The sequence below is a fragment of the Ranitomeya imitator genome, chromosome 7 (assembly GCF_032444005.1).
Source record: "Ranitomeya imitator isolate aRanImi1 chromosome 7, aRanImi1.pri, whole genome shotgun sequence".
In the NCBI taxonomy this organism is placed as follows: Eukaryota; Metazoa; Chordata; class Amphibia; order Anura; family Dendrobatidae; genus Ranitomeya; species Ranitomeya imitator.
This window is the reverse complement of record NC_091288.1, coordinates 4,730,035-4,745,959: the sequence shown is the minus strand read 5'-3', so window position 1 is coordinate 4,745,959 and position 15,925 is coordinate 4,730,035. Positions and strand designations below refer to the sequence as shown.

The window sequence follows — 15,925 nt, the reverse complement described above, 5'->3', positions numbered from 1 at the left end:
GAAATGATAGCACGGCGCATGCGCAGCGGGACCCCGACCCTCGCCTGGGCGGCCTCAACCGAGGTGTAGAGAGACCTGAGCTGCTGCAGAACCTCGGCGACCCGGAGAAGAATAACGCGGAGGTGTGAGACCCGATCCTGCTACCGACATACGAGAGCCCCCAATATCCCCACAGCGGAGACCCCCAATAATTCCTCCAGTGTTCACTATTTCCGACAGGTCGTGAATAAAATCACCGACTAATTCCAGCAGCGCCCCCGATAACACTGCTCCACAGAGGTCACCCCCCGTCACCTCACGAGCGCCCCCGATAACACTGCTCCACAGAGGTCACCCCCCGTCACCTCACGAGCGCCCCGATAATACTGCTCCACAGAGGTCACCCCCCGTCACCTCACGAGCGCCCCCGATAACACTGCTCCACAGAGGTCACCCCCCGTCACCTCACGAGCGCCCCGATAATACTGCTCCACAGAGGTCACCCCCCGTCACCTCACGAGCGCCCCCGATAACACTGCTCCACAGAGGTCACCACCCGTCACCTCACGAGCGCCCCCGATAACACTGCTCCACAGAGGTCACCACCCGTCACCTCACGAACGCCCCCGATAACACTGCTCCACAGAGGTCACCCCCCGTCACCTCACGAGCGCCCCGATAACACTGCTCCACAGAGGTCACCACCCGTCACCTCACGAGCGCCCCCGATAATACTGCTCCACAGAGGTCACCACCCGTCACCTCACGAGCGCCCCCGATAACACTGCTCCACAGAGGTCACCACCCGTCACCTCACGAGCGCCCCCGATAACACTGCTCCACAGAGGTCACCACCCGTCACCTCACGAGCGCCCCGATAACACTGCTCCACAGAGGTCACCACCCGTCACCTCACGAGCGCCCCCGATAATACTGCTCCACAGAGGTCACCACCCGTCACCTCACGAGCGCCCCCGATAACACTGCTCCACAGAGGTCACCACCCGTCACCTCACGAGCGCCCCCGATAATACTGCTCCACAGAGGTCACCACCCGTCACCTCACGAGCGCCCCGATAACACTGCTCCACAGAGGTCACCACCCGTCACCTCACGAGCGCCCCCGATAATACTGCTCCACAGAGGTCACCCCCCGTCACCTCACGAGCGCCCCCGATAATACTGCTCCACAGAGGTCACCACCCGTCACCTCACGAGCGCCCCGATAATACTGCTCCACAGAGGTCACCCCCCGTCACCTCACGAGCGCCCCGATAACACTGCTCCACAGAGGTCACCCCCCGTCACCTCACGAGCGCCCCCGATAATACTGCTCCACAGAGGTCACCACCCGTCACCTCACGAGCGCCCCGATAACACTGCTCCACAGAGGTCACCACCCGTCACCTCACGAGCGCCCCGATAACACTGCTCCACAGAGGTCACCACCCGTCACCTCACGAGCGCCCCCGATAACACTGCTCCACAGAGGTCACCACCCGTCACCTCACGAGCGCCCCCGATAACACTGCTCCACAGAGGTCACCACCCGTCACCTCACGAGCGCCCCCGATAACACTGCTCCACAGAGGTCACCACCCGTCACCTCACGAGCGCCCCCGATAACACTGCTCCACAGAGGTCACCACCCATCACCTCACGAGCGCCCCCGATAACACTGCTCCACAGAGGTCACCACCCGTCACCTCACGAGCGCCCCCGATAATACTGCTCCACAGAGGTCACCACCCGTCACCTCACGAGCGCCCCCGATAATACTGCTCCACAGAGGTCACCACCCGTCACCTCACGAGCGCCCCGATAACACTGCTCCACAGAGGTCACCACCCGTCACCTCACGAGCGCCCCCGATAATACTGCTCCACAGAGGTCACCACCCGTCACCTCACGAGCGCCCCGATAACACTGCTCCACAGAGGTCACCACCCGTCACCTCACGAGCGCCCCGATAATACTGCTCCACAGAGGTCACCACCCGTCACCTCACGAGCGCCCCCGATAACACTGCTCCACAGAGGACACCACCCGTCACCTCACGAGCGCCCCCGATAACACTGCTCCACAGAGGTCACCCCCCGTCACCTCACGAGCGCCCCCGATAACACTGCTCCACAGAGGTCACCACCCGTCACCTCACGAGCGCCCCGATAACACTGCTCCACAGAGGTCACCCCCCGTCACCTCACGAGCACCCCCGATAACACTGCTCCACAGAGGTCACCCCCCGTCACCTCACGAGCGCCCCCGATAACACTGCTCCACAGAGGTCACCCCCCGTCACCTCACGAGCGCCCCGATAACACTGCTCCACAGAGGTCACCACCCGTCACCTCACGAGCGCCCCGATAACACTGCTCCACAGAGGTCACCACCCGTCACCTCACGAGCGCCCCCGATAATACTGCTCCACAGAGGTCACCACCCGTCACCTCACGAGCGCCCCCGATAATACTGCTCCACAGAGGTCACCACCCGTCACCTCACGAGCGCCCCGATAACACTGCTCCACAGAGGTCACCACCCGTCACCTCACGAGCGCCCCCGATAACACTGCTCCACAGAGGTCACCCCCCGTCACCTCACGAGCGCCCCCGATAACACTGCTCCACAGAGGTCACCACCCGTCACCTCACGAGCGCCCCCGATAACACTGCTCCACAGAGGTCACCACCCGTCACCTCACGAGCGCCCCCGATAACACTGCTCCACAGAGGTCACCACCCGTCACCTCACGAGCGCCCCCGATAATACTGCTCCACAGAGGTCACCACCCGTCACCTCACGAGCGCCCCGATAACACTGCTCCACAGAGGTCACCCCCCGTCACCTCACGAGCGCCCCCGATAACACTGCTCCACAGAGGTCACCACCCGTCACCTCACGAGCGCCCCGATAACACTGCTCCACAGAGGTCACCACCCGTCACCTCACGAGCGCCCCCGATAACACTGCTCCACAGAGGTCACCACCCGTCACCTCACGAGCGCCCCGATAACACTGCTCCACAGAGGTCACCACCCGTCACCTCACGAGCGCACCGATAACACTGCTCCACAGAGGTCACCACCCGTCACCTCACGAGCGCCCCCGATAACACTGCTCCACAGAGGTCACCACCCGTCACCTCACGAGCGCCCCCGATAACACTGCTCCACAGAGGTCACCACCCGTCACCTCACGAGCGCCCCCGATAACACTGCTCCACAGAGGTCACCACCCGTCACCTCACGAGCGCCCCCGATAACACTGCTCCACAGAGGTCACCACCCGTCACCTCACGAGCGCCCCCGATAACACTGCTCCACAGAGGTCACCACCCGTCACCTCACGAGCGCCCCCGATAATACTGCTCCACAGAGGTCACCACCCGTCACCTCACGAGCGCCCCGATAACACTGCTCCAGAGAGGTCACCCCCCGTCACCTCATGAGCGCCCCCGATAATACTGCTCCACAGAGGTCACCACCCGTCACCTCACGAGCGCCCCCGATAACACTGCTCCACAGAGGTCACCACCCGTCACCTCACGAGCGCCCCCGATAACACTGCTCCACAGAGGTCACCACCCGTCACCTCACGAGCGCCCCCGATAACACTGCCCCACAGAGGTCACCCCCCGTCACCTCACGAGCGCCCCCGATAATACTGCTCCACAGAGGTCACCACCCGTCACCTCACGAGCGCCCCGATAACACTGCTCCACAGAGGTCACCACCCGTCACCTCACGAGCGCCCCGATAATACTGCTCCACAGAGGTCACCACCCGTCACCTCACGAGCGCCCCCGATAACACTGCTCCACAGAGGTCACCCCCCGTCACCTCACGAGCGCCCCCGATAACACTGCTCCACAGAGGTCACCACCCGTCACCTCACGAGCGCCCCCGATAATACTGCTCCACAGAGGTCACCACCCGTCACCTCACGAGCGCCCCCGATAACACTGCTCCACAGAGGTCACCACCCGTCACCTCACGAGCGCCCCCGATAACACTGCTCCAGAGAGGTCACCACCCGTCACCTCACGAGCGCCCCGATAACACTGCTCCACAGAGGTCACCACCCGTCACCTCACGAGCGCCCCCGATAACACTGCTCCACAGAGGTCACCACCCGTCACCTCACGAGCGCCCCGATAACACTGCTCCACAGAGGTCACCACCCGTCACCTCACGAGCGCCCCCGATAATACTGCTCCACAGAGGTCACCACCCGTCACCTCACGAGCGCCCCCGATAACACTGCTCCACAGAGGTCACCACCCGTCACCTCACGAGCGCCCCCGATAACACTGCTCCAGAGAGGTCACCACCCGTCACCTCACGAGCGCCCCGATAACACTGCTCCACAGAGGTCACCACCCGTCACCTCACGAGCGCCCCCGATAACACTGCTCCACAGAGGTCACCCCCCGTCACCTCACGAGCGCCCCCGATAACACTGCTCCACAGAGGTCACCACCCGTCACCTCACGAGCGCCCCCGATAATACTGCTCCACAGAGGTCACCACCCGTCACCTCACGAGCGCCCCCGATAACACTGCTCCACAGAGGTCACCACCCGTCACCTCACGAGCGCCCCGATAACACTGCTCCACAGAGGTCACCACCCGTCACCTCACGAGCGCCCCGATAACACTGCTCCACAGAGGTCACCACCCGTCACCTCACGAGCGCCCCGATAATACTGCTCCACAGAGGTCACCACCCGTCACCTCACGAGCGCCCCCGATAACACTGCTCCACAGAGGTCACCACCCGTCACCTCACGAGCGCCCCCGATAACACTGCTCCACAGAGGTCACCACCCGTCACCTCACGAGCGCCCCCGATAACACTGCTCCACAGAGGTCACCACCCGTCACCTCACGAGCGCCCCCGATAATACTGCTCCACAGAGGTCACCACCCGTCACCTCACGAGCGCCCCGATAACACTGCTCCACAGAGGTCACCACCCGTCACCTCACGAGCGCCCCGATAACACTGCTCCACAGAGGTCACCACCCGTCACCTCACGAGCGCCCCCGATAACACTGCTCCAGAGAGGTCACCCCCCGTCACCTCACGAGCGCCCCCGATAATACTGCTCCACAGAGGTCACCACCCGTCACCTCACGAGCGCCCCCGATAACACTGCTCCACAGAGGTCACCACCCGTCACCTCACGAGCGCCCCCGATAACACTGCTCCACAGAGGTCACCACCCGTCACCTCACGAGCGCCCCCGATAACACTGCCCCACAGAGGTCACCTCACGAGCGCCCCCGATAATACTGCTCCACAGAGGTCACCACCCGTCACCTCACGAGCGCCCCGATAACACTGCTCCACAGAGGTCACCACCCGTCACCTCACGAGCGCCCCCGATAACACTGCTCCACAGAGGTCACCACCCGTCACCTCACGAGCGCCCCCGATAACACTGCTCCAGAGAGGTCACCACCCGTCACCTCACGAGCGCCCCGATAACACTGCTCCACAGAGGTCACCACCCGTCACCTCACGAGCGCCCCCGATAACACTGCTCCACAGAGGTCACCACCCGTCACCTCACGAGCGCCCCGATAACACTGCTCCACAGAGGTCACCACCCGTCACCTCACGAGCGCCCCCGATAATACTGCTCCACAGAGGTCACCACCCGTCACCTCACGAGCGCCCCCGATAACACTGCTCCACAGAGGTCACCACCCGTCACCTCACGAGCGCCACCGATAACACTGCTCCAGAGAGGTCACCACCCGTCACCTCACGAGCGCCCCGATAACACTGCTCCACAGAGGTCACCACCCGTCACCTCACGAGCGCCCCCGATAACACTGCTCCACAGAGGTCACCCCCCGTCACCTCACGAGCGCCCCCGATAACACTGCTCCACAGAGGTCACCACCCGTCACCTCACGAGCGCCCCCGATAATACTGCTCCACAGAGGTCACCACCCGTCACCTCACGAGCGCCCCCGATAACACTGCTCCACAGAGGTCACCACCCGTCACCTCACGAGCGCCCCGATAACACTGCTCCACAGAGGTCACCACCCGTCACCTCACGAGCGCCCCGATAATACTGCTCCACAGAGGTCACCACCCGTCACCTCACGAGCGCCCCCGATAACACTGCTCCACAGAGGTCACCACCCGTCACCTCACGAGCGCCCCCGATAACACTGCTCCACAGAGGTCACCACCCGTCACCTCACGAGCGCCCCCGATAACACTGCTCCACAGAGGTCACCACCCGTCACCTCACGAGCGCCCCCGATAATACTGCTCCACAGAGGTCACCACCCGTCACCTCACGAGCGCCCCGATAACACTGCTCCACAGAGGTCACCACCCGTCACCTCACGAGCGCCTCGATAACACTGCTCCACAGAGGTCACCACCCGTCACCTCACGAGCGCCCCCGATAACACTGCTCCAGAGAGGTCACCCCCCGTCACCTCACGAGCGCCCCCGATAATACTGCTCCACAGAGGTCACCCCCCGTCACCTCACGAGCACCCCCGATAACACTGCTCCACAGAGGTCACCACCCGTCACCTCACGAGCGCCCCGATAACACTGCTCCACAGAGGTCACCCCCCGTCACCTCACGAGCGCCCCCGATAACACTGCTCCACAGAGGTCACCACCCGTCACCTCACGAGCGCCCCCGATAACACTGCTCCACAGAGGTCACCACCCGTCACCTCACGAGCGCCCCCGATAACACTGCTCCACAGAGGTCACCACCCGTCACCTCACGAGCGCCCCGATAACACTGCTCCACAGAGGTCACCACCCGTCACCTCACGAGCGCCCCCGATAACACTGCTCCACAGAGGTCACCACCCGTCACCTCACGAGCGCCCCCGATAACACTGCTCCACAGAGGTCACCACCCGTCACCTCACGAGCGCCCCCGATAACACTGCCCCACAGAGGTCACCCCCCGTCACCTCACGAGCGCCCCCGATAATACTGCTCCACAGAGGTCACCACCCGTCACCTCACGAGCGCCCCGATAACACTGCTCCACAGAGGTCACCCCCCGTCACCTCACGAGCGCCCCCGATAACACTGCTCCACAGAGGTCACCACCCGTCACCTCACGAGCGCCCCCGATAACACTGCTCCACAGAGGTCACCACCCGTCACCTGACGAGCGCCCCCGATAATACTGCTCCACAGAGGTCACCACCCGTCACCTCACGAGCGCCCCCGATAACACTGCTCCACAGAGGTCACCACCCGTCACCTCACGAGCGCCCCCGATAATACTGCTCCACAGAGGTCACCACCCGTCACCTCACGAGCGCCCCCGATAACACTGCTCCACAGAGGTCACCACCCGTCACCTCACGAGCGCCCCCGATAATACTGCTCCACAGAGGTCACCACCCGTCACCTCACGAGCGCCCCCGATAACACTGCTCCACAGAGGTCACCACCCGTCACCTCACGAGCGCCCCCGATAATACTGCTCCACAGAGGTCACCACCCGTCACCTCACGAGCGCCCCGATAACACTGCTCCACAGAGGTCACCACCCGTCACCTCACGAGCGCCCCCGATAATACTGCTCCACAGAGGTCACCACCCGTCACCTCACGAGCGCCCCCGATAACACTGCTCCACAGAGGTCACCACCCGTCACCTCACGAGCGCCCCCGATAATATTGCTCCACAGAGGTCACCACCCGTCACCTCACGAGCGCCCCCGATAATACTGCTCCACAGAGGTCACCACCCGTCACCTCACGAGCGCCCCCGATAATACTGCTCCACAGAGGTCACCACCCGTCACCTCACGAGCGCCCCCGATAATACTGCTCCACAGAGGTCACCACCCGTCACCTCACGAGCGCCCCCGATAACACTGCTCCACAGAGGTCACCACCCGTCACCTCACGAGCGCCCCCGATAACACTACTCCACAGAGGTCACCACCCGTCACCTCACGAGCGCCCCCGATAATTAGGCTACTTTCACACTAGCGTCATACGACACACGTCGCAATGAAAAAATGCATCATACAAAGTTGTCCACAGGATGCGCTTCTTCCCCATAGACTGACATTAGCGACGCATTGCGACCGTCGTGTTGTGGCGGACCGTTGGAACAAGAAAACATTAAATGTAACGTTTTATGCGTCGTGTCCGCCCCTCCTCCCCGCAACTCACAATGGGGCAGCGGATGCGCTGTAATAATGCATGCGCTGCCCCCGCTGTGCGGCGTTATCACAGGATGCGTCGGTACGACGGGGTGACGCACTACAACGGGCCGACGCTAGTGTGAAAGTAGCCTAACTGCTCCACAGAGGTCAAAATCCGTCACATCACGAGCGCCCCCCGGAGGAGGGAACCTGTTCCCCCAACACCTCGGTTACTACGGGCGGAACGGTGTCTGCGCAGTGTACTCAGCGTCCTGTGTGCGGGAGCTCGGCCGAACCATAGAGAGTAGGAAGAGGGACAGAGAGCGGCGACACCCAGAGCCTGGGAGAAAGCATTACCGACAGAAAACAAGTGTCTATACCTCCACACCTACACCACAGGGGAGACTGGACTAAGCTTCTTATCACCACTAGGGGGAGCTCCCTGTATACAGAGATACATGATAAGATCCTGTCTGTAGCCACCACTAGGGGGAGCTCCCTGTATACAGAGATACATGATAAGATCCTGTCTGCAGCCACCACTAGGGGGAGCTCCCTGTATACAGAGATACATGATAAGATCCTGTCTGCAGTCACCACTAGGGGGAGCTCCCTGTATACAGAGATACATGATAAGATCCTGTCTGCAGCCACCACTAGGGGGAGCTCCCTGTATACAGAGATACATGATAACATCCTGTCTGCAGCCACCACTAGGGGGAGCTCCCTGTATACAGAGATACATGAAAAGATCCTGTCTGCAGTCACCACTAGGGGGAGCTCCCTGTACACAGAGATACATGATAAGATCCTGTCTGCAGTCACCACTAGGAGGAGCTCCCTGTATACAGAGATACATAAGATCCTGTCTGCAGCCACCACTAGGGGGAGCTCCCTGTATACGGAGATACATGATAAGATCCTGTCTGCAGTCACCACTAGGGGGAGCTCCCTGTATACAGAGATACATGATAAGATCCTGTCTGCAGTCACCACTAGTGGGAGCTCCCTTTATACAGAGATACATGATAAGATCCTGTCTGCAGTCACCACTAGGGGGACCTCCCTGTATACAGAGATACATGATGAGATCCTGTCTGCAGTCACCACTAGGGGGAGCTCCCTGTATACAGAGATACATGATAAGATCCTGTCTGCAGTCACCACTAGGGGGAGCTCCATGTATACAGAGATACGTGATAAGATCCTGTCTGCAGTCACCACTAGGGGGAGCTCCCTGTATACAGAGATACATGATAAGATCCTGTCTGCAGTCACCACTAGGTGGAGCTCCCTGTATACAGAGATACATGATAAGATCCTGTCTGCAGCCACCACTAGGGGGAGCTCCCTGTATACAGAGATACATGATAAGATCCTGTCTGCAGCCACCACTAGGAGGAACTCCCTGTATACAGAGTTACATGATAAGATCCTGTCTGCAGTCACCACTAGGGGGAGCTCCCTGTATACAGAGATACATGAAAAGATCCTGTCTGCAGTCACCACTAGGGGGAGCTCCCTGTATACAGAGATACATGATAAGATCCTGTCTGCAGCCACCACTAGGGGGAGCTCCCTGTATACAGAGATACATGATAACATCCTGTCTGCAGCCACCACTAGGGGGAGCTCCCTGTATACAGAGATACATGAAAAGATCCTGTCTGCAGTCACCACTAGGGGGAGCTCCCTGTACACAGAGATACATGATAAGATCCTGTCTGCAGTCACCACTAGGAGGAGCTCCCTGTATACAGAGATACATAAGATCCTGTCTGCAGCCACCACTAGGGGGAGCTCCCTGTATACAGAGATACGTGATAACATCCTGTCTGCAGCCACCACTAGGGGGAGCTCCCTGTATACAGAGATACATGATAAGATCCTGTCTGCAGTCACCACTAGGTGGAGCTCCCTGTATACAGAGATACATGATAAGATCCTGTCTGCAGCCACCACTAGGGGGAGCTCCCTGTATACAGAGATGCATGATATGATCCTGTCTGCAGCCACCACTAGGAGGAGCTCCCTGTATACAGAGATACATGATAAGATCCTGTCTGCAGCCTCCACTAGGGGGAGCTCCCTGTATACAGAGATACATGATAAGATCCTGTCTGCAGCCACCACTAGGGGGAGCTCCCTGTATACAGAGATACATGATAAGATCCTGTCTGCAGCCATCACTAGGGGGAGCTCCCTGTAAACAGAGATACATGATAAGATCTTGTCTGCAGCCACCACTAGGGGGAGCTCCCTGTATACAGAAGTACATGACAAGATCCTGTCTGCAGCAATCACTAGGGGGAGCTCCCTGTATACAGCGATACATGATAAGAACCTGTCTGCAGCCACCACTAAGGAGAGCTCCCTGTATACAGAGACACATGATAAGATCCTGTCTGCAGCCACCACTAGGGGGAGCTCCCTGTATACAGAGATACATGATAAGATCCTGTCTGCAGTCACCACTAGGGGGAGCTCCCTGTATACAGAGATACATGATGAGATCCTGTCTGCAGCCACCACCTGGGGGAGCTCCCTGTACACAGAGATACATAAGATCCTGTCTGCAGCCACCACTAGTGGGAGCTCCCTGTATACAGAGATACATGATAAGATCCTGTCTGCAGTCACCACTAGGGGGAGCTCCCTGTATACAGAGATACATGATAATGTCCTGTCTGCAGTCACCACTAGGGGGAGCTCCCTGTATACAGAGATACATGATAAGATCCTGTCTGCAGTCACCACTAGGGGGAGCTCCCTGTATACAGAGATACATGATAAGGTCCTGTCTGCAGTCACCACTTGGGGTAGCTCCCTGTATACAGAGATACATGATAAGATCCTGTCTGCAGTCACCACTAGGGGGAGCTCCCTGTATACAGAGATACTTGATAAGATCCTGTCTGCAGTCACCACTAGGGGGAGCTCCCTGTATACAGAGATACATGATAAGGTCCTGTCTGCAGCCACCACTAGGGGGAGCTCCCTGTATACAGAGATACATGATAAGATCCTGTCTGCAGTCACCACTAGGGGGAGCTCCCTGTATACAGAGATACATGAGAAGATCCTGTCTGCAGCCACCACTAGGGGGAGCTCCCTGTATATAGAGATGCATGATAAGATCTGTTGTGAATTCTGTTGTCGAACTCCCTCCTGTGGTCGTGAATGGTACTTCGGCGAGTTCTCTCCATGGACTCCCTCTGGTGGCTGTGAGTGAAGCTGCTGCTTCTGAGGTTCCTTACACAGGTGACGTGGGTTATCCTTTGGTTGGCTGCTCTATTTAACTCCACTCAGATCGTTACTCCATGCCAGCTGTCAATGTTCCTGCATTGGTTCAGTTCGCTCTTGGATCTTTCTGGTGACCTGTCTTCTCTAGCAGAAGCTAAGTTCCTGATAGTTATTATTTGTTCATTGTTTCCTTGTCCAGCTGGTTATCATGATTTTGTCTTGCTAGCTGGAAGCTCTGGGATGCAGAGTGGCACCTCCGCACCGTGAGTCGGTGCGGAGGTCTTTTTGCAGACTCTGCGTGGTCTTTTGTAGTTTTTTGTGCTGACCGCAAAGATACCTTTCCTATCCTCTGTCTGTATAGTAAGTCTGGCCTCCCTTTGCTGAAACCTGTTTCATTTCTGCTTTTTTGACTTTCATCTTTACTCACAGTCAATATATGTGGGGGGCTGCCTTTTCCTTTGGGGAATTTCTCTGAGGCAAGGTAGGCTTTATTTTCTATCTCTAGGGCTAGCTAGCTCTTAGGCTGTGAAGAGGCGTCTAGGGAGTGTCAGGAACGCTCCACGGCTATTTCTAGTTGTTGTGATAGGATTAGGGCCTGCGGTCAGCAGAGCTCCCACATCCCAGAGCTTGTCCTGCGTGAGTTTAACTATCAGGTCGTGCCGGGTGCTCCTAACCACCAGGTCCATAACAAAGATCCTGTCTGCAGTCACCACTAGGGGGAGCTCCCTGTATACAGAGATACATGATGAGATCCTGTCTGCAGCCACCACTAGGGGGAGCTCCCTGTAAACAGAGATACATGATAAGATCCTGTCTGCAGTCATCACTAGGGGGAGCTCCCTGTATACAGAGATACATGATAAGATCCTGTCTGCAGCCACCACTAGGGGGAGCTCCCTGTATACAGAGATACATGATAAGATCCTGTCTGCAGTCACCACTAGGGGTAGCTCCCTGTATACAGATACATGATAAGATCCTGTCTGCAGTCACCACTAGGGGGAGCTCCCTGTATACAGAGATACATGATAAGATCCTGTCTGCAGTCACCACTAGGGGCAGCTCCCTGTATACAGATACATGATAAGATCCTGTCTGCAGCCACCACTAGGGGGAGCTCCCTGTATACAGAGATACATGATAAGATCCTGTCTGCAGTCACCACTAGGGGGAACTCCCTGTATACAGAGATACATGATAAGATCCTGTCTGCAGCCACCACTAGGGGGAGCTCCCTATATACAGAGATACATAAAAAGATTCTGTCTGCAGCCACCACTAGGAGGAGCTCCCTGTATACAGAGATACATGATAAGATCCTGTCTGCAGTCACCACTTATGGGAGCTCCCTGTATACAGAGATACATGATGAGATCTTGTCTGCAGCCACCACTAGGGGGAGCTCTGTCATGATCCCAATGGCAGGGGATCACAAAAGGACAAGCACACAAAAAACAGAACAAGCTCTAGGATGATGGAAACTGAGCTGACCGCGATCCTGAACCTAATTCACAACACTAGCAGTAGCCGGGGAACGTGCCTACGATGATTCTAGACGTCTCGCGCCAGCCGAAGGACTAGCTTCCCCTATTAGAAGAAACAAAGACCTCTCTTGCCTCCAGAGAAACACCCCACAGAAATAGCAGCCCCCCACATGTAATGACGGTGAAATGAGAGGAAAGCACATATGTAGTAATGAAAACAGATTCAGCAAAATGAGGCCCGCTAAAACTAGATAGCAGAGGATACAAAAGTGAACTGCGCGGTCAGCGAAAAACCCTACAAAAAACCATCCTGAAATTACCTGAACTCCTGTGCCAACTCATGGAACATGAGGAGTAATATCAGCCCACTAGAGCAACCAGCAACAAGGAATCACATAACTGCAAGCTGGACTAAAACAAAAATAAAGCAAAACGTGGAACAGGAAAATCAAAAACTTAGCTTGTCCTGAAGATTACTGAAGCGGAAAGCAGAGGTAACAAGACACACTGATTACATTGATCGCCGGCGAGGAAATGACAAGAAAGCCAGGTTAAATAGGAAACTCCCATATCCTGATAGAACAGGTGGACACCAGAGACCGCAGAGAACACAAGTCACCCAGTACCATCTGTAACCACCAGAGGGAGCCCAAAAACAGAATCCACAACAGTACCCCCCCTTGAGGAGGGGTCACCGAACCCTCACGAGAACCACCAGGGCGACCAGGATGAGCCCTATGAAATGCACGGACCAAATCAGCAGCATGAACATCAGAGGCAACCACCCAAGAATTATCCTCCTGACCATAACCCTTCCACTTGACCAAATGCTGAAGTTTCCGTCTGGAAACACGAGAATCCAAGATCTTCTCCACAACATACTCCAATTCTCCCTCCACCAGCACCGGAGCAGGAGGCTCAAGCGAAGGAACAACAGGTACCTCATACTTCCGCAACAACGACCGATGGAACACATTATGAATAGCAAACGATGCCGGGAGATCCAAACGAAACGACACAGGGTTAAGAATTTCCAAGATCCTATAGGGACTGATGAACCGAGGCTTGAACTTAGGAGAAGAGACCTTCATAGGAACAAAACGAGAAGACAACCACACCAAGTCCCCAACACAAAGTCGAGGACCCACACGGCGATTAGCAAACTTCTGAGCCCTCTCCTGGGACAACTTCAAATTGTCCACCACATGACTCCAAATCTGATGCAACCTATCCACCACCATGTCCACTCCAGGACAATCAGAAGGCTCCACCTGACCAGAGGAAAAACGAGGATGAAACCCCGAATTACAAAAGAAAGGAGAAACCAAGGTAGCAGAACTAGCCCGATTATTAAGGGCAAATTCGGCAAGCGGCAAAAAGGTAACCCAGTCATCTTGATCAGCAGAAACAAAACACCTTAAATAAGTTTCCAAGGTCTGATTAGTTCGTTCCGTCTGGCCATTCGTCTGAGGATGGAATGCAGACGAAAAGGACAAATCAATGCCCATCTTAGCACAGAACGTCCGCCAAAATCTAGACACAAACTGGGATCCCCTGTCAGAAACAATGTTCTCCGGAATCCCATGCAAACGAACCACGTTCTGAAAAAACAGAGGGACCAACTCAGAGGAGGAAGGTAACTTAGGCAAGGGTACCAGATGAACCATCTTAGAAAAGCGGTCACACACAACCCAGATGACGGACATTTTTTGAGAGACAGGGAGATCCGAAATAAAGTCCATGGAAATGTGCGTCCAAGGCCTCTTCGGGATAGGCAAAGGTGACAACAATCCACTGGCCCGAGAACAGCAAGGCTTAGCCCGAGCGCAAACTTCACAAGACTGCACAAAAGAACGCACATCCCTCGACAAGGAAGGCCACCAAAAAGACCTGGCCACCAAGTCTCTAGTACCAAATATTCCAGGATGACCTGCCAACGCAGAAGAATGGACCTCGGAGATGACTCTACTGGTCCAATTATCCGGAACAAACAGTCTTTCAGGCGGACAACGATCAGGTTTATCCGCCTGAAACTCCTGCAAAGCACGTCGCAAGTCTGGGAAGACAGCCGACAAAATCACCCCATCCCTAAGGATACCAGTGGGCTCAGAATTTCCAGGGGAATCAGGCACAAAACTCCTAGAAAGAGCATCCGCCTTCACATTCTTTGAACCTGGCAGGTATGAAACCACAAAATCGAAACGGGAGAAAAACAGTGACCAACGAGCCTGTCTAGGATTCAGACGCTTGGCAGACTCAAGGTAAATCAGATTTTTGTGATCAGTCAAGACCACCACACGATGTCTAGCACCCTCAAGCCAATGACGCCACTCCTCAAATGCCCACTTCATGGCCAAAAGCTCCCGATTACCAACATCATAATTCCGCTCAGTGGGCGAAAACTTTCTAGAAAACGCACATGGCTTCATCACCGAGCAATCGGAGCTTCTCTGTGACAAAACCGCCCCCGCTCCAATCTCAGAAGCATCAACCTCAACCTGAAAAGGAAGCGAAACATCTGGCTGACGCAACACAGGAGCAGAAGAAAACCGGCGCTTAAGTTCCTGAAAGGCCTCCACAGCCGCAGGAGACCAATCAGCAACATCAGCACCCTTCTTAGTCAGATCCGTCAAAGGTTTAACAACACTAGAAAAATTAGTTATGAAACGACGATAGAAATTAGCAAAGCCCAAGAACTTCTGTAGACTCTTAAGAGATGTAGGCTGCGTCCAGTCACAAATAGCTTGAACCTTGACGGGATCCATCTCAATAGTAGAAGGGGAAAAAATATACCCCCAAAAAAAATCTTCTGGACTCCAAAGAGACACTTTTACAAACAAAGAATTGGCCCGCAGGACCTGAAACACCTTCCTGACCTGCTGAACATGGGACTCCCAGTCATCAGAAAAAAACAAAACATCATCCAAATACACAATCATAAATTTATCCAGATATTCACGGAAAATATTGTGCATAAAGGACTGGAAGACAGAAGGAGCATTAGAAAGTCCAAAAGGCATCACCAAATACTCAAAATGGCCCTCAGGCGTATTAAATGC

At 56.1% G+C, this 15,925-nt stretch overlaps 1 protein-coding gene across 1 annotated transcript in view; it reads left to right on the top strand.

Moving 5' to 3' along the window:
• Positions 1–24: 24 nt before the first annotated feature.
• LOC138644327 (TGF-beta receptor type-2-like) overlaps positions 25–15,925 on the top strand; it is a 77,747-nt gene continuing 61,846 nt past the window's right edge. Inside the window, exon 1 of the mRNA XM_069732582.1 lies at positions 25–122. The gene's annotated coding sequence lies outside the window, so the exon portion shown is untranslated. The remainder of the gene's footprint in view (positions 123–15,925) is intronic.